General features: G+C 33.2%; 1 long non-coding RNA gene across 1 annotated transcript in view; it reads left to right on the top strand.

The window, feature by feature from the left end:
- Positions 1-267: 267 nt before the first annotated feature.
- The window catches only part of LOC124080493 (uncharacterized), a 34,941-nt gene continuing 7,860 nt past the window's right edge, over positions 268-27,348 (top strand). The window contains exons 1-4 of the long non-coding RNA XR_006847734.2: positions 268-418; positions 14,516-14,631; positions 18,877-18,947; positions 22,758-22,848. This is a non-coding gene — a long non-coding RNA (uncharacterized LOC124080493). The remainder of the gene's footprint in view (positions 419-14,515; positions 14,632-18,876; positions 18,948-22,757; positions 22,849-27,348) is intronic.

The raw sequence follows: 27,348 nt of genomic DNA, 5'->3' as shown, positions 1-27,348 counted from the left end.
CATGGGCAGTACTCTCTTTTTGGACCCCAGAGCAAGACATACTTAGGAAAGAAAACTCAAAGGCTTTACTATGGGTACAACTGATTTGTTAACCCTATGGCTTTTAGGAAGGAGATAAAGATCAGCTTGCTGAATTCCTCAGTCTGTCCTTTGAGATTTCAACCAAATGATGTAACATAGGATGCCGTTCTGGTTAATTATTCCTTAGAATGAGCCTCAATATCCTTACAAATTCCCCATTCTGCCTCTGCTTTCCCTCTTCTGCTCTTATTCCGTGATTGTAATTTCTAGAGTTAGATTCTAGGGCACACCTGACCTTAGGCTCTGCTGGGTTGCTTATCCTGAAGCAGTGTGAGTCCCTCCCAAGGTGAAGAAATATAATTAGAAGAAAAAGAGATCATTCAGTGAGGAGCCTAAGGTAGGACACAAGGGGTTACTTTCTCAGGGAAAAAATAGATTGCAAAAAAAAAAAAATTAACTGATTCTAAAAAGGAAAAAAAAAAGACTTCTGCAGTTAAAGAAAGCAGTATGTCAAAAATTAGCAAGGTAAATTGACTTTCACTTGTTTTCAACATTGCTTGTGATTCTTAGCAAGTCTGACTCTCCTCTCCCTAAGTGGAGAAAGAAAAACAGGAAGACAGTAGCCAGAGACCCAGAGAGTTCTAGGTTAAACTGAATTTGTCTTTTTTTTTTTTTTCTTGTTTTAAGAACTGGGCTTTCATTTTATACACACACACACACACACACACACACACACACATCTATCTATCTGCATATAAATATAACCATTTTCTATATATTTTTTTCATGCTACATATAAACATTTTCTTACATTTAGGAATCATACAAACTCTCAGTAAAGTGAGTTGCATAGATTTGAGGTTTGGATCTCATCATAAAGAAACAGGTTAATTATGGCAACACTAAATCAGAATTTGGGTCTTTGATATATTTTCACATAAGTAATAGAGAAATTAGTTTTGCCAAGCTGTACTTAAAAGCATGACAGGAATCTTTATTAGTGTCTTGTTAGTTACTTGCTAAACAACATACTAACTGTGATATTTAAAAGCAAGTGTAGCTTAAGCAATAAAGCTTTTTAGATCTGAGATAAGAATAGATTGTTTTCTTTCTTATTCAGTCACATTTTAAAAGTATACTTTTAGGGAGCAAATCCACATAAATGGACATGCTTTGTATTTGAACAAAACCATGTCAGTATATTTTGTTACCCTTTTATACAAGTAATTATTTTTTTCTTGAAGAAAATAAAAGTTTTAATACCATAAGTCTAGTTCAAGCATATCTTCTCATTAATGTAAAAATCAAGTTGTGTGACTTGTGTTGTATATCTAGGAGCATTATTTTGAAATGAATCTTCAAAGCTATGTATATTAAATGGCAAAGTAACAGTATGGATCTCTTTGGTTTTTCTTTGAGTCCTATTCTTCGCTCATTTCTTTAACAGGTCATTAAACTATGTTTTCCTGGTCAGCCATAGTGGACACAAGGTTACCTTATTTGATCACACTAGGCTTGATGAGAATAAGCACCCAGGGAACACCTGTTGAGTTCAGGTGCAGTTCCTTTGCACCTGCCTGCTCTCCCTGCTGAACTTTTTATGAAAAGTGGCTTAAAAGTAGAAAAGTGGCCTGAGCACTTCTGATGATGTACCTAAAAGATTGTAGTGAATCCAGTGGCAAGAGTTCATCCACAGTCACTTTGTTGCAGTTTCTACAAAAATTGTACTAGGGATGCTATTTGAAAAAGAATTATAATGCTATTTTCTATTTGCATAGGATGGCAAACTACATTTTTCAGATAAAGTCAAATGAATTACCTGTTTTGATTTTCACCCATTCCCTTTTCTTGCTTTTATTATTGTTTTTATTGTTTTAAACAAACAAACAAAAAAGTTTTTCATAATTTCTTTTTCCTTATTTTACCTTTTTTTTTTCTCTAGCGTAAGTGGCCATAAGTTACATGGAATTATGCTGTTGTGTGTTACATTGCACCTTTTTAATCAGCTGCATGTCAATGACTCTGGAATTCATTTAGGTAATCATAAGTTGTGAAGTGACAAAAACTATCAGAGAGGGAACATTTAAGTCCGTGTGGCAGGGAGATTTTCATCAAACATTCTGTCTGAACAAACGTATGTCCAACAGTCCAGTCTGAGGTCACAGCTGCCCTAGAATTTGAGTGGTTGGAGATATTTTGGGATGCTTTCATTAAAGGTACAAAGTACAGTTAAGAAACAGGCTTGGGGCGCCAGCATGTGATTATGGCAAGACAGGCTGACCACTGGGAAATTTCTGAGCCAACAAGCTGGGAGTCAGGCTGACCTCCCTGGAGCCAAGTCCACAGAGAGCACCACCCAGCACACCTTCTTAGGGGCAATCTGAAGCTCTTGGTGTTCAAAATACTCATCTGAGCAACAGATGTTTTTGTAAGACAAAAGTATTGTACATTTGCAAATGTTCTGTTTATGAATCTTCTTGCCATTCTATTTTTAAAGGTGATTGTATCCCCCCCCCAAAATACCCTTATATTTACTTTAGAGTTTTGCTGCCTGTCTCATGGTGTTGGTGGAGGGGGTGTGGGGGGGTAGTTGTTGCTATAGAGCTCTAACCACTATTCAAGAGTGACTTACTTAGCCGACAACACATTACCAAGAGCTTACTCAGGGAACCATTATATAAAGCAGGTATTTTTAGAATTCTTACATTTAATGCCATTTAAAGCTTCTGGGTAAAATTTTAATTTCAATTTCTGGTTAACAAACTATTTCTTTCCTTCTTAACTCTTGTGATTTTTGCTTCTTTTGCTACTTGTAACACCCAAACTTAATTTCTCTCTCCTGATTTTTAAGCACTCTGTTTATACAAAGCATGGAATAGTTAAAATGAAAAATAATTTAAAGAAGGTGTCATTTGATAACCATGACAACTCAGAAGCCAATAAGAAGAAATTTGGAATCTAATATTTGCTATATGTCAGTTACCTGGCAGAGTTAGAGCATGGTTAAAATAGAATAAATATTAAGAAAATAGGAAATATTAATATGATAACTTGAAAAGAAAAAAAAAACATGATAAATTTGCTATCTTTCACTTTTTATCATCTTAAAACATCTTACAAAGTCTTTCTACCTGAAAACACAATATTATCCTCTGAAATTCCTATAGTCATCTGTTCTCTGCCCTTTCTACCACTCCCATCCCAAATACACACAAAAATACCCCTCCAAGATGTTTGGATTAAATAACATTGTGTATGTTTTCTTTAAATTACAGAAAAATAAAAGAGAAATAAAATGCTAAACAGGTAAATTCATTATGAATAAATTATATTTAAACATTGACTCAGGGTGTAAGGGATTTCGATTTAATTCGACTTGATTTAAGTAAAGCCCTTGAGCTTTTACAATTCAAAATTAACATTTCAAGTTTGGATGCTATTAATAAGCAAAAGGTGAATTACACATCAACCAGGACAGACTAAGCTCAGAACAGTACTGACTGTGATTGTCAGATTTCTTCGAATGAGACAACATACCAATGATAATGAAAACTAAGATTTCTCCAGAAAAGAAAAATCTATATAAATAAAGTCCTATTTGCTGTTTCTTAGTCTGTCTTCATGTGGGGACATGTGCCTGTGTGTGTGTTTATGTGCATGTGCCACACATTTGCCTCTTCTCTAACTTATTTCCTCTTTTATTGTTTTTTTTTTTTTTTCCTTTCCTCTTTTAAATATATCTTAAGGTCTTCTCCAGCAATTCCAGGCCATCTGTCCTCACCGTACCAAATAAGCATTCATGGACACATGGCTGCCTCCTCCAGACTGACAAAGGCTCTTTAGTACAGAGAAGAGAAATGACCCAGCAGCAGTGGTGAAGAGGCCTAAAAATATTTAAAGTAAAAAAATAACAAGACCCACCAACTTTCTCTTTTCTTGACACCCCCTCTTATCTTAAGTTTATTTCATGTTTTATCATTGGAATCTGCCCTTACAGAATGCATTTGCATAATTGCCTACCAAATTAGATATAAGCTTATTTTTAAAGGTGAAGAATCCTTATATCAGAAAAAGAAATTAAAAATGTTTAATTTCCTTATAAGAAATGGCTGCATATATTCTCATGTAGTACAATAGGAAAGAATTTAAAAGACAGAAAGGTGATAGATAATGTATATGAAGAAACTCCTGAAATTTTTACTTCTATAGCAGATACAAGAGGTTTAAGAGATATGGGTTTTTTTTTTTCTTTTTTTTTTTCGTAGCAGTTTAATAAGAATGCTTCCAATGAGAAGATTGCTTTTAAATAACTTACATAAATTCTAAGATAGTTAAGACACATAGATTTTTTTTTTAAAGTCACAGGATTAAAATTTTACATAAAAGAGGCTGACTCATTTTATAGTTGACCAGTCTTTGATTTTTTGCATGCTCTATAGAAAATCAACTTGTTTTATTCCCAATGAATATTGTTTTCTTTTATAAATTTGTTGATTTATTAAAGCATTTTATCTAATGAAAAATATTTTAATTGGATGTAAATTATCACTTTATTTTTTCACAACAGATGCTGTGTGAATTACATGAACTTATATGAATTTCTGAGCTACTCATAAGTATTCAGAAAACTGCTGAAACCTGTTAGCTGAATAGAAGATAAGATATCCCTATTCTCTTTATGAACCAAACCTTGCATATGTAAAAATCATTAGGCATTTTTTTCCCTTGAAACTTAAGAAATATATTTATAAGCAAATGTCTCTTCACTCCTATACCTACACTATATAGGCTTCCACCTATATTGCAAATTGATGTCTTCTGTGACTTGAGTTTTTTTTTTTTTAAATAATGGCTAAATACTACCTATCATGTATCTTATGTTAAAAGAAAAGAATCCTACTTATAGTTCTTATTATAAATAGATAAGACCTTCATAAATATTTCCTTAGTGTGCTTTTGGCTTTCCTTTAGTTAGCTATAGTTAACTTTCTAGAAGGTAAAAATATTCTTTAAAATGTCCATAATAAAGAATTTCAGTAAATTTTAGAAAGAAAATAATTTCTTTTAAAATGGACCTTGAATTATGACACCAAAATTACATTATCCCATTGGTATAACAAAATGGTAATCAGGCTTTTAGAGAAATTATCATCTCACCTATCTGAAACACAAACCAGGATTTCTAGTTTCACAAAATGTATATCATGGTGGATATGCTAGTAAACTGGACTTGCAGGGACTCTGTCATTAGTGTGTAGAGTGGGTGAAGGAGATGAGATGGAGAAGAAGGAACTGAATTTAGGTGGTGCTAAATTTCATTAAGAAGCAAGTGTTCATCAGTGTGTGTCTTACATTGTTGAATGGTTTTTATAGAATGTTTTCCCCACTTTAAAAAAGTCTAGTGGGTGTTCAGTAGGTTCTTTTGTTGTTCAATCTGTCAATTAGAATTTTGCAACAAATCTTAAAAAGAGGAACAAAGTATGATAGAAAGTTCTTACTTTAAAACTTAGAAAATGTGAATGCCACATTTGTGGCATTGTGTATAAACAAAAGAGGAAAAATAACCACAGATTTTATATAAGTTTAAAAAGAAGAAGCATGGTGCTCTCTGAGAGCCTTAAGGCTGGAATTAGAGACAGGTCAAGGACCTATGTGAGAAGAAGGCAAGATCAAAGCAGCAGAACTCCACAGATAGTAGATAAAATGTCTATACATTTATGGTTTCATTTTGGCTGACAAACCAAAAGAGAGAATAAATTACAGCTCTAACTCAGACTTTTCCCAAAACCTAGATAAATGGGTAAGGATCAAGGGCCTGCTTCATCTCCAATATATCAAACCATTTAAAAGAAAAGAAAAGGATATGGGAAGAAAGACCAGGAAATGCACACGTTTGCTTTTGAGGATCAGTTCAATCCTTCCTACCTATGATTTAAGCCCAAACCAGCTGTCCAGCATATAGGGCATTTCTTGTAATTATTTTTCTCATTGATTTTTTTCCTTATTATTTCTTTTCTCATTCGTTTTAGTTTATCATGAAAAATTTCTAATGATTTTGAGTGGGTGAAGATTTGGAACCATACATCTTTTTCTTAATTTCATAGAAAGAAAGCAATTGACCAACTACTTGAAGACAATCTGCTGAACTGGACTATAAATCAGTGAAGCAGCAATTTCACCCTTTGGAAAATGACATAGGAAAACAGAGTAACAATAGGCATCAAAGCTAAACAGATCTACACTATAAATTCTTACTCCATTTGTTACCCTCATGACATCCGCACTTCTCAGAGTCTCAGCCTCCTTTCTGATCAGGGGATAATAACGGCTTTATTATTGGATGATAATGAAAACTAAACATGATACTAATATAAAATGCCAAAAGATGTTTGGGGCAGAGTGGGTGCTCAGACAATGTATAGCCCCCACTTCTGCCTACCTCCACTAGGACTCCCTAGAAGCACATGACCAATGTAATCACCAGAAGAAATGAGTGCTCAGAAACTTTCTGGAACAATCAGAAATGGTTTGAGATATTTTTAGTATTGAAGTCAACATCTTAATTAAGAATCTGAACAATGAGAAGATAATTTCCATGTTTAAAAGGTGCATGTGGGTAACACTGGTAAGGGGTTTTTTCTTTTAAAAATCCCCTGCTCAAAGACGCAACCATCATGAGTTCTACAAAGGTATCAAAATTATTGTTTTCTTTAAAAATTCCCCTCAATTCGTGTATATTCAATACCAAGGTATGGACTCACACAGAAGAAAGTATGAATTTGGAATATGAATCTGTTCACATAAAATTCTAACACGATTATAAATAAAATTTATAAGTACATGGATTTGAGTAATAAGGAAATTTTTATTATTTAACAAAATAACACTGAATATATCTGTCATTATTTGACAGTGAAAATGAATTTATATTATTTTCAATTAAGGAAATTATGTCATCTATGTCAATAAATTAATAAATAATTTGAAAACTAAAAATAATTTTCAAATTACTACATGTATTTAAATGTGATATTAGCTTATTTTAGTCAATTATTTCATTTTTGTGTGATTAAACATTTTTTTAATTTTAAATTTCTAATAGGAATCTCTGTATTAATATATGTAATGAGAATGAAGATAACAATTATTGAATCCAGTGTAAAGCCATTATTTAATAGAAAATGTGATATTCTTTAAATGAGAATACATTTCTGGAAAAAAAATCACACCATACCATAAAACTTCATAAAATTTTAAAATATCCTTTTTGTAATTTGAGAAAAAAGAATTTACTTCTGATGAATAATATAAAAACATGCTTTGTCTCTATTTGGATTTTTCTGGAAGTCATAGTGGTCTTATTCCAAATAAGTCTATAAATGTAGAATTTCATTGTGGTTAAATCTGTACAAAGTATGAGCAAATATAATTTTGTCATTTGTCATAATTTATAAATTGAATAGCTCAATTTCTAACCAATCCAGGAACTTTTTTTATTACTCACACAAAAAACATTCACCATGTTTTTGTGCATTTCACCAAGTTCTCAGAATCACCACTAGAGTCGTGGTCCTGCCTTGATCACAGAACTAAGCAGAGAAACACAGAAGCCTGCTTTAAAGTGGCATGTGTTCCACTTTACCTGTATTACAAATGGTCCAGATATTCTTTGGAGCTTAGATATTCTTGAGGGAACTATCACACTAAAAATTCCAGGAGATCAACACATAACTTTGCTTTTCCCATACAGGAGAAGCAGTCCAAATTACTGTGGAGAAAGAAGCACAAATACTTCCTCAGAATCTCTTAGATCACGTACTAATAGTCACATTCTCGTGTCCTCAGGCCAGTAAGTGGAAGGTATATGAAGGTATGTGAAAGAAAATGGCTAACACAGAGGAAAAGGCCAAGGGTTTAGCTGGCTCCTGGTGAAAACTGTTTTATAAAACTTTGGTTTGGTTTACATGATAGTAAGTGGAAACAGTTTTTTCTGGCTAGTTCAGGCAATAAGACAGTTAATCTGGACTGGTAAAGTATGAATTTGAGTTTCTGTCTGAAAAACATATAATCTGACCATAAATCAATCCATAGGCATTTTATCTAACTCTAGCTCAGACAGAAACCATCTACCCTTTTCTGAGATTTGAAAGATTATCTACATTTTAACATCAGATCTAAGAAAAGATAAAGAAAATCGTTCTTTGATTTTCTAAAAATCACACTAACAATGTAATCAGAATAGGCTGGATTATAATGAGATGTTGTCACCAAAATTGGAGTAGATGAGTACAACAACAGCACATCCCTTGTTGGTGTTACATGTTCATCACAGTAGAACTTGAGAACTCTGTTTCACTGCAAGCTGATGAAACTTCATTGTCTGGAATATTGTTGGTGGCTTCAGCTATGGAAATGAACAGAGAAGTGAATTTTCTCTTGAAGATCCCTTCTTAAAGTGACACCTGTATCCTCTCTGTACATTTCACTAACCAAAGCAAGTCATTAGGAACATGAAATGTGTTTCATTGTCTGAGGACAGGGAAGTGCAATTTAACTAGTAAACAAAAGGTGAGTTACTAGTAGATATCAGAAGAGAGAGAGAGATTAGAGGGAAAGTTGAATAATGGCTTTTGTATGTTTCCCTTGTTGTTTACAATTCCTTTCATTTTAATGATTATGTAAACACACCATATTAATGTGATTAAAATATCCTTTGAAGTTCATTTCAGACAAAAGGTAGCCCCCTGTTCCCAGACATCCATCTTCTGAAATGATTTTTCACAAAAGAACAGCACCAGAGAATAGTTGAGCTTGCAAAATTATAATTTTTTTTTTGCAATAAAAATTCTACAGTCACAGTGTATGAGTAATACTATAGGACACCACCTTCTCAGTTTATTTTTTTACGTTCTTTCAGTCTTTCAGTTGAAAGTTAGGGCTCCTGTTTATCCAAAAATGTCCTTGGATTGACATCACCATTATGGCCCCAGTTGTTATTGCTGTGCTGTTGCCAAGGCAGCCAAAATATAGACCTAGGTTCAAAGTAGTAACTGGGTGTGTAAGAGCATAGCCACTTCCACTCTCATGAATACAGCTGCTTGAATGTGACAAATGCCATTATCATCGTGGGTCTTATTACCTCAAGCCACAAGGTGCTCTCTGAACAAATGCTCCATTTTAACTGTCAGATTCTGGAATGTGTCACATTTTTCTTTGGATCTTTGGGTGATTGTAACAGCTGTTTGTAAACATTGTAAAGCCCACATTAGCTAAAGAATGGATAAGAATATTTTGTCCCAAATGTCTGCCCCCTGAACTGTGATAAGGAATCTAGCCTGTATACTGACACTTAAGCAGCAGGTTTAAATAGCAACCAGTATCAACTTCCAGTTGAATAAGTTAATAGGCATTTTCAGTTTCTGACTCAATCTGGGTCAGTTTTCTTTCATCTGTGGCCTAAGAACATTCAAGGGTATTCAGATCTTTAATGGGGGGGGGGGGGCGGGGAAGTGACATACCAGCAGGTATTTCCAACAAGATTTTGGCTGAGCAATATTTTCACTAAGAATCTAATATATCCTTATTGACAGTTAAAAGTTACCAGTGCTTGTTTAAGAGCAGTCCTTTCCTTTAGAAACAGGCACATGAACAGCTTTAGAATTTGTCATGCTCTGATCTCTTTCATTCTGAAAATACCCATGCTATTTTATGTGGTGGTAATGAGTTGGATATTTCTAGTGCTTGCCTGGGTAAGCAGTCATGAGGGCTGTTGTAATAAATAAATAGTAAGAGTATATTGCTCTGATAATAGCAACTTTCATTGAAGGATGTGAATATGCTTTGCAAAAAAAGTGATATAGAATCCTTAGAAAGGCTTTTATTAGTAGAAATGTAATACAGCAACTTTTAAATGGAACTGTAAAGCAGACTGCAGAAAGAATTTCTGACATTGTGTTTCTAATATCATTGCACTTTCAGATATCCAGGCTCTCAACCCAAGCAGTTGGATGCTAAGAAAAGTTCCAGTAAGCAAATGAACTTGTACCACATTAAATATTATGGGAAACTAGTCCTTCAAATTTTTAGATTTTTTTTTAGGTGAACCTAACTGCCAATAAATTGCATTAGTTTCCCTTTTAAAAAGCTAGGTGATATATATTCAGTTCAGATTTTACCTAGGATTGAAAATAACATTCTTGCATTAATTATCCAATTCACTTGTCTGCTCTTTATGGAGTAAGTTATGGTAGCCATTACCCTCAAAAGTTAAAGATATTTCCCATAAGTTTGCTTAAATAGAGCTCACTACTATTTTATATATAATGATTATAGCAGTGAAGATAAAACTCAAATATTTGTTTATCAAACAATTACTTTTCTTGAGAAAGTCAATCTTTTTTTTTTTTTTTTTTTTTGGTACTGGGGATTGAACCCAGGGATACTTAACCACTGAACAACAAAAAATCAATCTTTTTATTTAAAAAAAATACTTAGATAATAATTAAAATTAGGATTAAAGGCATCACTACCAAGATAAGGTGACTTATATACATACTTAAAAAAAAAAAAGACTTTCTGTTAATAGTGCCTTACCTGAAACTGTTAGGAGTGCATGATTTGGGGAAGGCTATCGAAAACATATTGAAGTTCCTCAAATCACACCATTGGTGTAGCCTTTTCTACTCCTAACTCAAATATTCATTTTACTGATTTCTAAATTAAATAGATGAGGTTTATAAACCATAAACCTGTCTTTCCAATCATGGTCCTAACTTTCACTAGCCCTGTATTTTTTGGGGAAAATTACTTCATCTCTTTCAGTTTTTTATTTTCCTTCTAAAACAAATTAAATTGTGCTCTAGTTGTGTCTTAGGACAAAGACTGAGATTTTGCCATGGCTAATAGAGACTTGATGGTGTAGGAGGTATGTTTTCATTTTAAATATGCAGACAAGTTTTTAAATGTTTTCTTTTAGTGTGATGTTTAGACAAATTGAGGTTCTAGTCTCAACACACACACATATACAAATTCACTTTCTGTCTTTCTTTCTCTCTTTCTAAGGGAGAATCTTAAAATGAAACTGGCAAAGCTGTGTTCCACTCTTTTATAGTGTGATGTTTGTGAGGTTTCTCACATTGTTCACATGTTTCATTGAAATAAAGATGGCACTTTCATTCGGGCATGAATCCTGAATTTCCTTGTGAAATCAAAATTGAAATTGGAGCCTAGGAATAGTGCCTGAGATCTTTTATGTCTATTTTGTCATGAAAACTATTCTTTGTTAAGGCTGTCCCTACATAAGTGGGAGGAAAGAATAGATTTTTTGTTCTATTGTCTTCTGCATCTCTTAGCATTATTCTAATATATTCTTGTATGTTTTAAGTTTTATTCTTATTCTTATGTCCCCAAGAGAACACAACTCAGTGCCCCTGAGAAGGTAGGAATTTTAGAAAGTGTCCGATTTATAGATTTTGCACACCCTCATCTATCATGCCATGTTTTCTGGAGTACAGTTCTGAGATTTATGAATGATAATGTAATAAGCATAACAATATATTATGCATCCTACATCACATGCAAATAATATCCATTCTATCAAGGGATTTTGTTCAGAGAATTTTCTATAGAAATATTTTTATAAATGGTCACCATTTTTCTAAGTTCACAGAAAAGAAGTAAAAACAAACTTTAAACTTCATTTGGTACTTAGTAGCTCTGTTCCCTTCCAGACTGCCCCATTTCCTAGTATCCTCCCACAAAAATGCCAGACTCTTCAACAGTAGATCTAAGCTTTGTTAATAACAATCTGAGAGAACGAATTTTCACTAATTCTAGAAAGTGTGAATAGCTGTTAATCCCTTAAACTCCCAAAGGTCTAAAGTGGTTAAAATAGCTGTTACTCAAAGAAATCATGAATCTGTAGGATTTTTTTAAATTTTTTTTTAGTTGAAGATGAACCCTTCCTTTATCTTATTTACTTATTTTTTTCAATGTGATGCTGAGGATCCAACCTAGTGCCTCATACATGCTAAGCAAGTGCTGTACCACTGAGTTACACCTACAGCCCCAACCTGAAGGATCTTAACACAACATAATAAAGAGAAGCTAAAAGTGTCCAGATGATATCCAAAATTTATTTTCAGTTGACACCTAGGGAGATCATATCAGTCCAGACTTTTAGCTATCTCTGGATTTTTGCCTCTACAATTCTCATAATTTGGGAAACCTTTTCATTCCTAACTTTTTGCACCATAGAATCCCTAAAAAGTCCATTTTTTATTCATTGTGGTTCCCATTTCAGCAGCTGTGAGGCACTGGTGTGTGGAGAAAGTGTGCCAGGAAAGAAAGTATTGTGCACATTGTTATTGGGTAAATCAGAAACTGTATTTGTATTCAATTAGGGGCTTTCTGGTGATAGTGCCTTACCTGAAACTGTTAGGAGTGCATGATTTGGGGAAGGCTATCGAAAACATATTGAAGTTCCTCAAATCACACCATTGGTGTATTCATTTTACTAATTTCTAAATTAAATAGATGAGGTTTATAAATCATAAACCTGTCTTTCCAATCATGGTCCTAACTTTTACTAGCCCTGTATTTTTTGGGGAAAATTACTTCATCTCTTTCAGTTTTTTATTTTCCTTCTAAAACAAATTAAATTGTGCTCTAGTTGTGTCTTAGAAAGATGCTGGTGGAAACATGATAGATGAATAAACGTGAACAGTCTCAAAGTTAGGAACATTGTGTACATTTCACCTGTTTTAATTGCAAAATATTATGAGTTGGAACAAAATGCAGTCTTAAAATTTTTCCTCTGGTTTTAAATTAGTTCTAATGTAGAAATCAGGCACAAAATTTAAGAAAGTAAAAATGTCAACCACTTTTTTTTTTTCCTGTACTGGGATTGAACCCAGGAGTATTTAACCACTGAGACAGTCAGAAACTTTTTTATATTTTATTTAGAGACAGAGTCTGGATGAGTTGCTTATGGCCTTGCTAAGCTGCTGAGGCTGGCTTTGAAGTCACAATCCTTCTCTCTCAGCCTCTGGAACAGTTGTGATTACAGGCATGTGCCACTGCATACAGCTCAATCACATTCTTAAAAACTGAAATCAACATGTAATTTCTGATTTTATAAGGTATTTGCTGGGATATTGTTTTAGTCAGCTTTTTCATTGTTGTAACAAAAACACCTGACATGAACAATTTTAGAGGAGGAAAAGGGTCACAATTTCAGAGGCCCCAAATCACAGACAGCCGATTCCTTTGCTCTGTGCCTGAGGTAAGACAGAACATCATGGTGTAATGGTTTGGCAGAGGAAAGCAACTGGGTACGTGCTGCCAAGAAGCAGAGGGAGAGTTCCTCACCAGGAACAAAAAATATAAAGCCCAAAGTGATGTCCTGAATGACCTACCTCCTTCAGCCACACCCTATTTTCTAAGGTCACCACTCAGTGAATCCATTCAAGTGGATTAATGTGGTGGTTATGCCACAGCTCTCATAATCCAATCACTTTGCTTCTGAACTTTCTTGCATTGTCTAACACATGAGCTTTTGGGGGATACTTTGTATCTTAAAATATAACAGACATCTCTATAAAATCATGTTTTAGAATGCCACAGATGCAGCAAACATCATCAATGAGAAGGTAATTTTTTCTCCCTTTTATGTCCTGTGTCTTTTACACTTGAGGTCCCAGTATTGATGTTCATTGAAAAATATTTGAACATATGTGTTAAACTAAAATTAAATTGAACTGAAATTAAATAGACCATATAAGCATTTATTACAGCACATGGTTTTGTTTTGAAACCTAAGAAACACGCTTTGAGAAATTTAAGATGTAAATAAGGAAATATTTGAAGATATTGTGTCCTGCATGGATAGAAAAGGGGACAAGAAAAAGTGAACCTTATATGTTATTGCATTGGGGTCCGTTAACATCAACAGTTTATGAAGCTAGGAAACAGCCACAATGTGATCCATTCAGTCAGATATTTGCACTTCACCCCAACAAGATGATGTATATACAAACTCAACCATCATACATCTCATTTCCTCAGATTGCAGCTCCCCAGATATGGGTGTATAGTATGCATCACAATATATACCTAATCAATAGCTCCATTTGGTAAAAATCTGAATTATAGTTATCAATACTAATGTTCCAAAAGATATCACAATTGATCTTATTCTTTCTAAAATGTAAAATATCATATTGCTCCACCAATTTGGAAAATATTTTAATAACCTTTACAATATATATTCATTGAGTAAATTGATATATACATATGTATATATATAAATAACAATCTTAAGTTATATCAATATTATCCTATCCTAAAACCAGTTTTGTTTTGTTCAAATTATTTTGGTACTTTAAATTTATCCTTATTTTCTTTATGAAGAGACCTGTGTGTCAAAGCATGCAAATTAAAAACCACATGTGAATTTAACAGACTAAGGAAATTTTTTAATCATCGCATTTCTTAGCTTAGGCGAGAACAGATTGAACAAGGTGGCCTCCATTATGTCACTTGCTAAATAATTTGGCCCAGAGAGTCAAAGAAGAACCCATTGACCTCCAAAATGAAACTGATAGTGAAAAGGTAAGTCAGAAATCTGAGTGTCACCTCAACTACTGACTCTCCCTTACTCCAACTTTTATCTTTTAAATATCTTCTACATCTCTGAATTTCATCTAGCAAAACTCTCCAGTCACCACTCTTTCCCTTGAATCACTGAAACACTCTCCTACTCTTCTAATGGTCCTTCTTTCCTGCCGCAGTCCGGCTGCAGCAAAATAACCCAGGGGGTGACGAACAACTTGTGTAGATTGATACAGCAGGAGTGGGAACCGTTTGTTGTAGGACAGGAGGGGTATATATACATTCCACACAGCTTATCTAATTAACATAAACTCGATATAGCAGTCAACCAATAAGGAATCTCCACACTTAATGGCTCACTGGCATTACTTCACAAACCACTCCCTCTGGCAAAATGCTAGGCGTCATCTAGACTTGTTTACAGACCCTAACACTTTCCTTTCTTCCTTCCTCCCTTCCTTTCTTTCTTTTCTTTTCTTTTTTTCCATTTTTTGAGACAGGTTATAAGTTGCCCAGTTTGGCCTGAAACTTGTAATCTTTCTTCCTCAACCTCCCAAGTCCCTAGGATTACAGCTGTGCACTGCTTCACTTGGCTCCTAATGGTTTATTGTGGTCCAGTTTTTTGAAATCAATTTCCCCTGTTTCAGTCAAATAATTTTCTGTAATATCAAACCTCTTCCCTCAAGAAAGGTCTCTTATATGATTTCTCTTGGTCCTAAGGATATAGGGATCCATTTATTTTATTTGTTCATATTAGACCTTGCCTTTTATGTGGGTGATTTTCCTCAACTTCCTCAAGATTCTTGGATGGCTATTCGTGCAAGTGATAAGACTATATCGAAGGGTAAGAAGATAGCTGACATAACACTGTGTTTGCTTTTGTTCAGTACTATTTCCCCGTGAGGCCTCTCACCTGAATGAGAAGGCTGACTAAAGGTTCTGTGTAAGTGAGGGAAGTCAAGGGAATGTTTTGATAGCTAGTCTCTTTGAAGTACCCATGGGAAAAAAGCAAGTTACATAGCAGGAGCCTCCCACAGTCTCCTGTATTCTGCAACCAAAGGGAAGTGTTCTTCTGCCTTTTATTTTAAATTTACCTTTTATGTGTGTCGGTTAGAGTTATGCTAAGATGTGCTTCACTTCTCTCTGACTCCAGCACCTTGGAAATATGACTTTGTTATATATATCAGTCCCTTGCCCACTGGATTCATTGATGATACACTTATTTGCTTTCCCTGGTATCCTAGTGTTATTCATTTTAATGTATCATTCTGTCAATTCAAAGAGACTTTGAGACAAAGAAAATACAGGCAGATTTGAGAATAGTTCTTGGGTATAGGCCTTGGCTGGCAAATAGTAGCTTTTGTATTTTTACTTGTCTGAAGGAAGAGTTCTACTCTGTCTGCTTTTTGAGAAGTGGCTTCCTAAGTAAGGACACAGGAATGTGTCCTAGCCTTTTGCTGCTGCTATATCTGTTGATTGATCTTGGAGGTCTTTGATGACTGTTGTTAAATTTTATCTTCTTTCGTCTCCCTATTAGTCATATTTTATTCTTTTGCTGCCTCCTGAAATTTCTTATAATATTTTGATTCACTGATGAAGTGCTTCTTTTTTTTTCCTTTCCATAGTGTCATTGGTATGATTCATTTTAATTTGTCATTTCTGGAAATTCAAAGAAATCCTGAGAATAAAGAAATATATTAATATATTTGAGCTTACTAAATCATCAGAAGCTTAATTTGCCTTTTTTTTTGTTTTGTGAAAAATGTTCTGAATAAATTAATCATTAAATTTTTAAATTGTAAAAGACATAATTGTAATATCTAAGAGATCTCATTTTTTTCCTCCGTCTGTACTGGGGATTGAACCTAGGACCTCACACATGCTAGGTAAGCACTCCACCACTGAACTATATGCTCAGCTCAAGCTTACTTTTATTACCCTTAAGAAACTTTAAAAAACATTTTTTTCTATTAATTTACAAATAACTTTATCCATTTAAAACAATAACTCAAGAATCAATTCATGAAACTTAATTGTTTGACTATACTATAATCAATAAATTTAATGTCTTTATAAAGATTCTGTTTTGAAACTGAGACATTATTTTAAGAAATTTCAATTGATTATAAACTATCAATATTCAATAATATGAAAATCAGTCAAATGATGCAAAAACATACAATTTTGATACAAAATATATAATGGGTAATATTTTGAAATTTTTTCAGCTATTTAAACAAAACCTTATTTGCTATGCAATCTTCAGTCAATCTTCCTGCTGGTTATTTCCATCATAGTATATTTTCGATAATCACATTTTTAAGTCAATTGAAATTATAGTAACTAATGAGGATTAACTAAATTATGTACCTTTCTTAATTCTCTTAGCAAGTAACAGATGACCAATAAATGATTCAATGAAGACTTGAAACCCATCATAATGTTCTCATAGGAACTGATTATTATAAAGAATTCATGGTGGTAAAGAGGAGAAGCAAAAATAATAAAATATATGGTGTCTCTCTTCTCAAAATGGATACAAATATTATTGATGGATACAAAACATTTAATCATCATTGAAATCTAACCTTAGAAATTAATCTCCAGTTCATACATATATTTACATGTATTTCACACAGAAATTCCATTAAATATGTCTTCAGAAAACTCAGAGGATTAGCCAAAAAAAAAAAAAAAAAAGGTTTGGGCTGGGGTTGTGGCTCAGTGGTAGAGCACTTGCTTAGCATTTGTGAGGCACTGTATTTGATTCTCAGCAACACATAAAAATGAATAAATAAAATAAAGGTATTTCCATCTACAACTAAAAAATGTTTAAAAAAATGGTTGTGTGTTAAGAAATGACTTTTAACTAAAGGTGAAGTAAAATTATACTAATGTTATTTTCAACAGTTTGTTCAAGACACTGATTCCTTTAAAATGGCCCTTAGTCCAATTTGCTATTTCTTTCGGCTGTTTTTCATCTTCAGTACCCCTATATTTCTCAGATGCTCATATTTTCATCTCTGTCTACTTCTGTCTCCCCAACCTCCAAATGAGCCCTTCTTTCCAAGACTTATCTTATCCTTCAAAGAGATCTATATGTGCAGAAAACCATTGTATTATTTTAACCCTCCTTCCTAAGGTTATCTTTTCTTCCTTCACCATTAGTTTATCCAATGTGTTTCCTTCTTTTTTTAAAATTTTTTATTTTTTTAGTTGTTGTTGTCAATACCTTTATTTATTTATTTATTTTATGTGGTGCTGAGGATCGAACCCAGGACCTCACATGCACAAGACAAGTGCTCTACCACTGAGCCACAACCCCAGCCCCTCCAATATGTTTCTTTTTTCCAGCAATTCATCAGGGCAGAGCATAAATTTCCACTGATGATTCCACTGGATTACAGTTTTTGAAAAGACAATTACAGACTTGGTTGCATGTCTCTTTCAGGTATTCTAACTCTGTAGACAAAAATTCTGCATGGTTGATGATAATTTAACTTATTCAGGACTAAAATTCCCTGAAGATAATTATAATTTTTATTACTAATCTGTATATACAAATATCTTGTAAATTATTTACCCTCTTGTATATTTATCTTGAAAAAAATCTTATCTCTAAACACTCTAACAAATGGTACATAAAACAAATATTTAAACATTTTCTATTCAGTATCTTCATGCAAATATTCATTTTAAATTAAACATACACCTGATAATGCATTTCCATTGAGTCATAATTAAAATTTAGCTGTGAATTATTGATATTTAATTTTAATCTCTGCTAATATTTATATCATTTATCACATGTTTTTGTGTTCCTAAAAACTAGACTTATTTCCCAGTATACTGTTATTATATATTTTCAGAAATCATTAAAACAGTAAGCATTTTAAGGAAAATGGGTATCTCTAACATAAATTCAAGAGGGTGTACATGATAGCTGAATTTAAACAAGGCCAGGCAAAATAGATGGAAAAGATACATTTTTGTTTCATTCATTCTGAAACTCTTCAAAATGGGATTTATTTTGTCTCATTGATGCAAGCTATAGTTCCAGATACTTGGGAGACTGAGACAGCCTCAGTAACTTACTGAGACCCTGTTTCAAATTAAAAGGAAAACATGGAATTTAATTTTAAAAATAAGGTCACTTTTTTATAACAAAATGTAGCTCTATTTCAAACTCATTCATGAGAAGTTAGTCATCAATACTATTTGAATTTCTCTATAATTTGATTTCAGGGACTTCACATAGCCTGGCAGTTTAAGATGCCTTGGAACTGGAAAAAATAAAGTTTGCTCAAAGACATGAGGTGAGTAGAAAAATAGGAATTTTGATATATTAACAAAAATTCATCACGGCCATACTTGGTAATATTCTTGAGAGTCATAGTCACAAATCTGAGAGTCAGTATTTGTATACTGCACTTTTATAAGTAAAGCATTATATAAGGTTCTGGATAAAGATTCAGAGGAATCCTTAATTCTGAGAGGTTAGAATTTAAAAATGAAAACCAGAATTCTGATATATTATTAATCACAAGAGGGGTCAGAAGGAAATTTTATGGTGTCGACAATTTTTTATTTATTCCCAATTTGAATATTTCTACAAATGTGCTTTCATTTCTTCAAAACATTTAACTATACAATGAAAAAATACAGATTATTTAAAAATTTTACCTATAATCTAACTAAAACTGAGTATTTTGCCTACCACCTCAGTCCTAATAACAGTTTAGAATAAAATTGAAAAGACTATAAATCTGAGGAAAACAAAGATATTAATTAATGCCCTTAATACCTTAAGAAGGAAATGAAACCCAATAGATTGTATGGACACCATAGAACTTCTTTAAACCACCCAGGTCTTTTCCCAGAGTCTCACACATTAAATAATTGTTCATATTTTTATTAAAAAACATTTTACAAGATGCTTTCTAAAATTTTTTTTTATTTTGAAATAATTTTAGATTTCAGAATTTTGCAAAAATAATTCAGTGAATTCCCTGCCCCCTTATTCAGTTTCTCAAATGTGAACATCTTACCTTGCCATGACACAGTTGTGAAAATTAAGAAACTGCCACTAGTACATTACTACTAGGGAAACTTAAGACTTCCTTCAGATTTCTCCCATTTTTACAGTAATGTTAATGTTACATGATGTTAACCTCAGTCATTGGATAAAAACAATGCTTGGTAGTCATTCCCCATGTAAGACTATTACTTTACTCTTTTCAATATTCTATTGTTTTAGATAGACATCAGTAAATTCAGCACATGTTCAAGGTGTGTGTGTGTGTGTGTGTGTGTGTGTATGCCTGTATGCTCAGCTGGGAGGAGGATTAGGGAATTAAGCTCCACCTTCCAGAGGGGGTAATACCTATGTTTAGGTAGTGCTCCCCACATATTCATGTCCACAGGGAACCTGTAAAAGTGAACTTTGGAAATAGGATCCAATATCACTGGTGTCCTTATAGGAAGAGGGAAATTTGGAAACCCAAACTGACACACTCACAAGGGAGAATTTTTTGTGTAAAGACTGAGGCATAGGTTGAAATGTGTATCTGCAGATTGCTGGAAACCACCGGAAGCTATGGAGAAGAAAGGGAGGATCTTCCTCTAGAGACTGCAGAGAAAGGGTTGCCATACTTTGATTTTAGATGTCTCTACTTCATAAACGGGCAGAGAATACATTACTATTATTTAAGTCACCCATGTTCTGGTAAGTTGTTAAAGCAGCCCCAGGAAACTAACACAGTCTTTTTACGTTGTTGGTCAGGTTGTTTTCAAGTCTTGCTTTGGGGAGATCTTTCAAGTTGGCTTTGACATATCTCCATCAAGTGCTACATTTTTATGCCCTTTTTTCTTTTATTTCTTCTGCCAATCTCCTCTAATTTATTTGTTCTCTCCCTCTATCCCTATCTTCCTCCCCCTCTCTTCTCTCTCTCTCTCTCTCTCTCTCTATATATATATATATATATATATATATATACACACATACACATACATACATACACATTTGTTTTCTTCCAAGTGTATGTTACCTTCTTCCTTCTTGTTATTTGGGTAGCTTGGGTAGCTATAGACTTTATTTGCTTCATTCTGTAAGTTTTCCTCTTCCCTGCCATTAGTCCAGAAACATCTTAATTAACTAAATAAACTTCTTTCTAGGGAAATAGAAATGAGGAGGAGGCAGTAAGAAATGTTGTAAGTGAGGGGTCTGTCAGGGCCTTTTTTTTTCTGTATCTGTCATTTAATCAATAGGTCCATGCATTTAACTGCTTACCTTTCAAAAAATATCATAGATAAACATTGACATGTATTTTTAATTTTTTTCCAATTTTCTTTTTTTCTTATAAGGATAGCGGTGATATTAGGTTTAGGATCCATCCTAATCCTACATGACCTCATCTTAATTTGATTAAATCTGTGAAGACCCTATTTCCAAAGAAGGTCACATTCACAGTTTTCTTGTGGACAGTAACATTTTGGGGCACTATTTAAACAAACACAATGATTACAACCCAAAATATCAAACAGATCTAGATGAGCACATAATGATTAAATGAATATTTAGATAAAGTAAATTCATGGGAAAGAAGGACAAACATTTCTTATAAAAAGTCTCAATATACATGTAGATATTATACTTTAGGAGGCATAGTTTAATTCTCAAATACTCCTCCCACCCACTACATACATGTAATAATTTAATAGTTGGAGGTTTACAGAATTTGTAGTTATTGCATATCTTGAAAGTGAACAACAAAAATACGTAGTAAAATTACTATGGGGCACGTATAGAGTTATCAAATAGAAATGAAGTACAATAAAGTCTTTCATTTCTTTAAGACTATTATCTTTTCCAATAATTTCGATCACCAATTTATTTTAAAATTTTATTAGAACAACTTTCTTGTAGGAAAATGAATAGATGAAATATTTACTTATTTTTTATGGCTGCCCAATTAAAAGCATGATAAATGGATTTCCCTCAGTCTGCAGGAAATTAGCAAATTAGGCATCAGGGGAGTATTCCACAAACTAGATAATTACATAAATTGACTTAAAAACCCCTCCATACTGAGATTCTCCTTGATAAGTGAATAAGTAAATAATTCTCCAAGTTTCACCTTCCTGATAAAGGAACTAAACATTATGATAGCAGTTTCACTCATAAGCTTATGAATATGTCATTTTATGATGTGAGCAGATCAATGATGAAATAGGAGGATAACATGTTACAGGAAACAAATTTCAAATTAGGATCAAAGAAGGATTTTATTTCTCACTGTTTGATGCAACTCCTACACTCAACAATTATTCCCAGTTTTTTTGCTCATTTGCCTCAAATCTGTATTCACAATATTATTAATGATAAATTAATACCTGTAAAGAATATTTATATAGAGCAAATAAAATATGTATAAAGGATGAAATTTGTTTGAACTAAAAGAACAACTTCTAAAATATTATGTAGAAACAATAAATTGGTCAGTGAATGTTATATTCACCTTGTCTACCAACTGGCAGCCTTGCATATAGAGAAAGAAATAATTATTGAATATATTTTAATATAGAGAAATGAAGAAGTATGCACCAAAGCAATTGCAGAATAGAATACAAGAAAATACTTTATATATGGTATAAGAAAGTTTGGAAAGTTTAGATTGTGCTCCAATAATCCAAGACATAATTGATGCATACAAATGACTATAAAACATAAATATATATTGCTTGAAAGTTATAACTTATTTTCTTATAGCTGATTACTTAATATCAGAGCCTCACCCATATAATGCCAGATATTTAAGTTAAACAAAATAAACACTGAGTGTTCACAACTTAAACAAGTGTACTGACTTAAGCAATAAATTGCAATAGATGTATGGGGGGAAAATCAGAATGTATAGTACTTTGATATCTGTGAAAGATGTTATTGTTCCTAATTGTCTGTTATCTCCCCCCTCAGAATATAATTCACCCCCTTTCTTACCATGCCTCTCAAAAGATAGATTTTTTTTTTTAAACCAGCAATGAGGCAAGTTTTTTCAGTGGATGGATACATATTCTCTCTAGGCATATGCTTTAAATGTGGGCTTTCTGTTTCTTTTCTCTTTCAGGACAGCATACCATAGACAGGGGCTACTTATTCTGCTGAAATATGGAATGAGAACATGTGAATAAACATGGAGCTAACATGCTGACCTAAAAGTAAGAAATTAAAGTTTGCTTCCATAAGTCAGTAGAATCTCAGAGATACTTGTTAAAGCAAAATAATTGATGAACACAAATGCAAGAGCTAATTTTACACTCACTCTTGATCTTTTAATCATCCAGTACTCCTGTCACCTTACTATTTCTCTGAATAAATGTAAGTGGAATGAAGGTGGTTGGTTTTAGGCTTAAGATACTAATGCTTCCTATTTGTTCCCATAGATGAATCCATTAGACTCCATTGCCATAGGTTATCTGTTCTGTTGAACCATCTAGACTTCCTCTGACTTTGTATCATCTTCTCTCAAATGTGGTGAAATTTAAGACTTTTAGGCTAAACTGCTTGGTTTGGGGGCTTCCTATTTGAATTTGTCTTTATTCATCACTTGTTCTTGAAGGATAACATCACAGCTAAGTTTCAATGTTAAACTTCTGCTTCTGCCAAATATAAAAACCAGAATTCTATTGGTGCTATACAGAAGGGTCTCTCAGACTATAAATGAAACCATCTAGCTAAAAGCTTGATACAGATTGTAAAAGCTTTCTACATCAAACTAAGAAGCTGATGTGTTATAGGAAGCTAGTCAGGACTTTTAAGGAAAGGAGTGATATAATCCCTTTTTGCTATTTATATGTATAAATGTAGTAGCAAATAGTGAAAAAAATGTAGGGTAGGAAGAAAATAGTGGTAGGAAAATTAGATTAGAAGCTTTTGCAAATGTTAAAATTCTGACAAGTAGAAAGTCTGAAAGCATAGAATAAAATGTCAATAGTGGACAGAGGAAAGCACAGACTTGGGCCATGTAATATAATCTCAACAAACAGTATGTTTTGCTTTAGTTAGTTTCATTCTTGACTATAACAAATGATAAAGGGATTCAATAGATACTCTTCAGGTGAAATAATGTTATTCATCAACCATTTAAAAATGTGTGTGAAGTAAAGTCTGTGAGAGAAGAAAGAAAAAATATTCTAATCACCAAGGAAAAGAAAGTGCAAAAATGGAAAGAGAAAGCAACTAGAGCGTGGCTTGAACTGTGTAGAAACACACATGCAGATGCAGTCCTTAATGTGATTCTATTGTTTTAAACTTTGGGATTCAAACATTATATTTCCCTTCACTTATAAAGGAATTAGCTAATATGACTTATTTATTATTGGCAGTGTGAGTTTGAGTATGGAACTTTAAGTGTGGAATTTTGCCTAAATAAAATTGTTATTATCACCATTTTAGGACTAGGCAGCCAAACATTTATAAGTCAGTCCAATAACTCCAGCAGGAGAGTTTAACAACAGTGAAAAAAATGATCTTCTTATTGCTCTTTAGTGGTACACAGAAACAGAAGAGACTGGTATTGAAGTCATTTATGTTAGGATCAAATCCTTTGGGTTCAACATTTGTGATATGAACCCTAGTACTAAAGATCAAGATCTTAAGGTTAAGAAAATACCGAGTCAGACTAATAATCACAGTCAGCAAAGGTTAACATCCCATCTCTCTGCTTAAGGGAGATGATGACTCATTAATTATACAGAGCAAATCTGAATACAGTTTCACACATTTCTTTATTCTAACCCATCTTTTTTCCAAGTGAGGAATGAACACAAAATATGTGGTTAAAGTTCTTTTCTTACAAAGAAAGAAACTGGGGGAAGGGGGAATCTATATATATAATTATATTGTAAATATCTAGTCTTCTTATTAATAATCTTATTCTAAAAGTGCTCTTTTGATCCCTTAATTATTTAAAATATCCTTTTTCACAAAATCAAAATGAAAACCTCAAATGTGACTGGGCAGTCACATTTATTTTGTCCCACACTAAGCCCTCCCTTCAGAATTATCAGGGGAAGCAACTGAGGCAAAGATTAAACTAGAAGGTAAAGAGGGCTATGGAGGGTGAACTTGCAGGTTCTTATGGCAATAGGCAAGAATAATATTACTGTTTTCCAATCTAATGAGTTTTATGGCCCCTAATGAAGTTCTAATTTAAATCATGAGCTCCATTTCTAGGCATACACAGGGATAGCTCAGTTTCTCAAAATCTGTATTTCATTCAGTACCAAGACAAAAAAGGCAAAGGGAGTACCTAAAATTAACATAACTTGCACAAGGCTCAAGAATTATCTCCCACTTGTGAGTGATTACACATTGGTTCTAAATTGGCCAATTAAAAATAAAAAAGAAACATCTTTGCTAGGTGCTAGGTGTATTTCCAAGACCCAAGCAATTCCATAGTTAAGGCAGTAGAAATAGTCACAACACCAGAGATATGGAAATGCCTGCTCATGGAGTGAGCTTTGTGACTTGAAAGTCAGTGGGTTCAATTCTGCAATTCAGACACATAGTACTAAGGCAGCCATGGGCATTCAGATGTTTGTAATATACTATGCAGGAAAGAAAGAGTTCATTAAAGACTTCACAATGATAATGATACCAAAGCAAATTTGTAAATATATGGAAGAATTTAATGATGGCTCTGATGGAAATCCTTGAAAGAGGAAGCATTTTACATAGAAGGATTATAGGCCCTGTGGTATGCTGAATGCCTAGTGCTGAAATTAACCTTTCCACTGGGAGAGTCTTTCCAACTGAGTGTGCTTACATTAATTTCTTTAAACTTTAATTCATAAGGGCAATATAATTTAATTCATGCTTTTTTGGCTGTTCCAGAACTTTTGCTGGGGGTGAGGTTAGTATGTCTAATTCTGAAGTTTGACATTAGAAAACTAGAATACAGATAGAAGCCAATTCTTTCATAAAGATTTCCCATCAGGATATTATTTTGATTGCCATTTCTTTTTCCTTTTTTCTCATTTGGTGTACACATATAGCAGAGAAAAGAGATGCTAATTAGTGGTCTCCTCAAACACTAACCTATGTGAATGCAAAAGAAAGATTTTTCTTATTTAAGTACACTTTTGGGAAATTTACTACACTAAGATAAACTGTTTCAACAAGATAATTAAGGACATTGTCCAGAATGTCATTCAACAAAGGTAACTCATAAAAGAGAATGTTGCTAATTACAATTGAAACCAATAAAATAATCAAAATAAGAAATAATCAAAAGAATTAAGGATTCTTAGTAATTAAGAGACTTTATTCACTAAACACATATTTATTAATTATATACCATTGTAAGCAGAGGAAATACTGTGTTGAGCAGACACATGGGTACATGCTTTCACAGTTTAAATTTCAAATAAACAGAAATAGCCAAATAAAAATAAAACAAAAATATCAAGAGGATACGTTTTCTTATTTTATATGTTTAAATGAAGAAACAAAAAAAAACTATCAAAATTAGCTACAAGCAATATTGTGTTGAAGAAATAAAAGAATTGATCTTTGTTGTACTGAAGCTATGTGGTATATAAACTCTGAAGCTTTCTTTGAAAAAAAAATTTTCTCTTTCTTCTCTCTAGGTTTTCCCAATTTCAGTATTCATGTTGTAGACAATGAGTATGCTAGTCTTTATTCTGAATTCCAGCCTTTACTGCATATTATATTTTTAAATTCCCAGTTGACAAATCTTTTGACTCAATTTTAGTGATCTACTACACAACCAATCTGGGGGAGTGGGGGGAGACAGGGGCTAGAATCATGTGACACCAACATGGAGTTTGGCAGACTTTGTTACTTGCTTATGCAATATGTATTCTTTACAAATTGATGGTTGTAATAGAATTCTAATTGTATATAAGACAACAAGTTCCCAGGCAAAATACAATATTCCTTAGCATATTTTGTGAATAAAAATTGTCATTTGTCAGGGTTCTGGTTCAATGAAACATAGCAGGAATTCTCCTGACAAGGCTTTGGAGAAAACGTTTTTAAAGGGAAAGATGTAGAAGACACATGCCCTGGGTCTTTGGTGTTGATATTCTTCTTCCTCAGAATCTAGATACAATCCTGTTTGTGGCTAGCCATCTTGTAAGCACAGAATGGCATGGCCAATGGCAAAAGTTTATGCCAAAGTCAGCTGAAAGAAAAGCTAAACAGATACTGCATCTTTAACATCATAAAAAAAAAAAAAAGCTACTGTATGAGTCAAGAACTTCTTCTAGAATTTTGTGATGTGACAAAAATGAATTTTCTGCTTAATTAAGCCATTGTAAATTGAGTTTTCAGACTTTGTAATTGTTTTTGATGCCTATTACACTGGATTTTGACTGGTAAGCAACAAAAAGATTTACATTAGCAACTAATGTTTATGACACCAGTAATCAAAATACAAAAAGAAAAAAAAAACTTTATGAAAAAATTCAGCAAGGTTGAGAATGTAGCTTTGTGGTACAGCACTTGCCTAGTATGCGTGAGGCCCCAGATCCCCAAGTCCTCAGTACAAAACAAACAAACAAACAATAACAACAACAACAAAAACTAATTGAAGTCAGTGCAAAGCATGAAGAAGGACTGTACAAAAGTACAGTACTCTTCATAAAAGTTTAGAGTATAATCCATTGTAGAATAATAATATTTACGGAATTGCT

This window comes from Marmota monax, unplaced genomic scaffold, assembly GCF_021218885.2.
Source record: "Marmota monax isolate L192 unplaced genomic scaffold, Marmota_monax_Labrador192_F-V1.1 WCK01_AAM20220418_F8-fsc00018, whole genome shotgun sequence".
Lineage (NCBI taxonomy): Eukaryota > Metazoa > Chordata > Mammalia > Rodentia > Sciuridae > Marmota > Marmota monax.
Note: the sequence above shows the minus strand (reverse complement) of the source record. Positions and strands in the feature narration are given on the sequence as shown.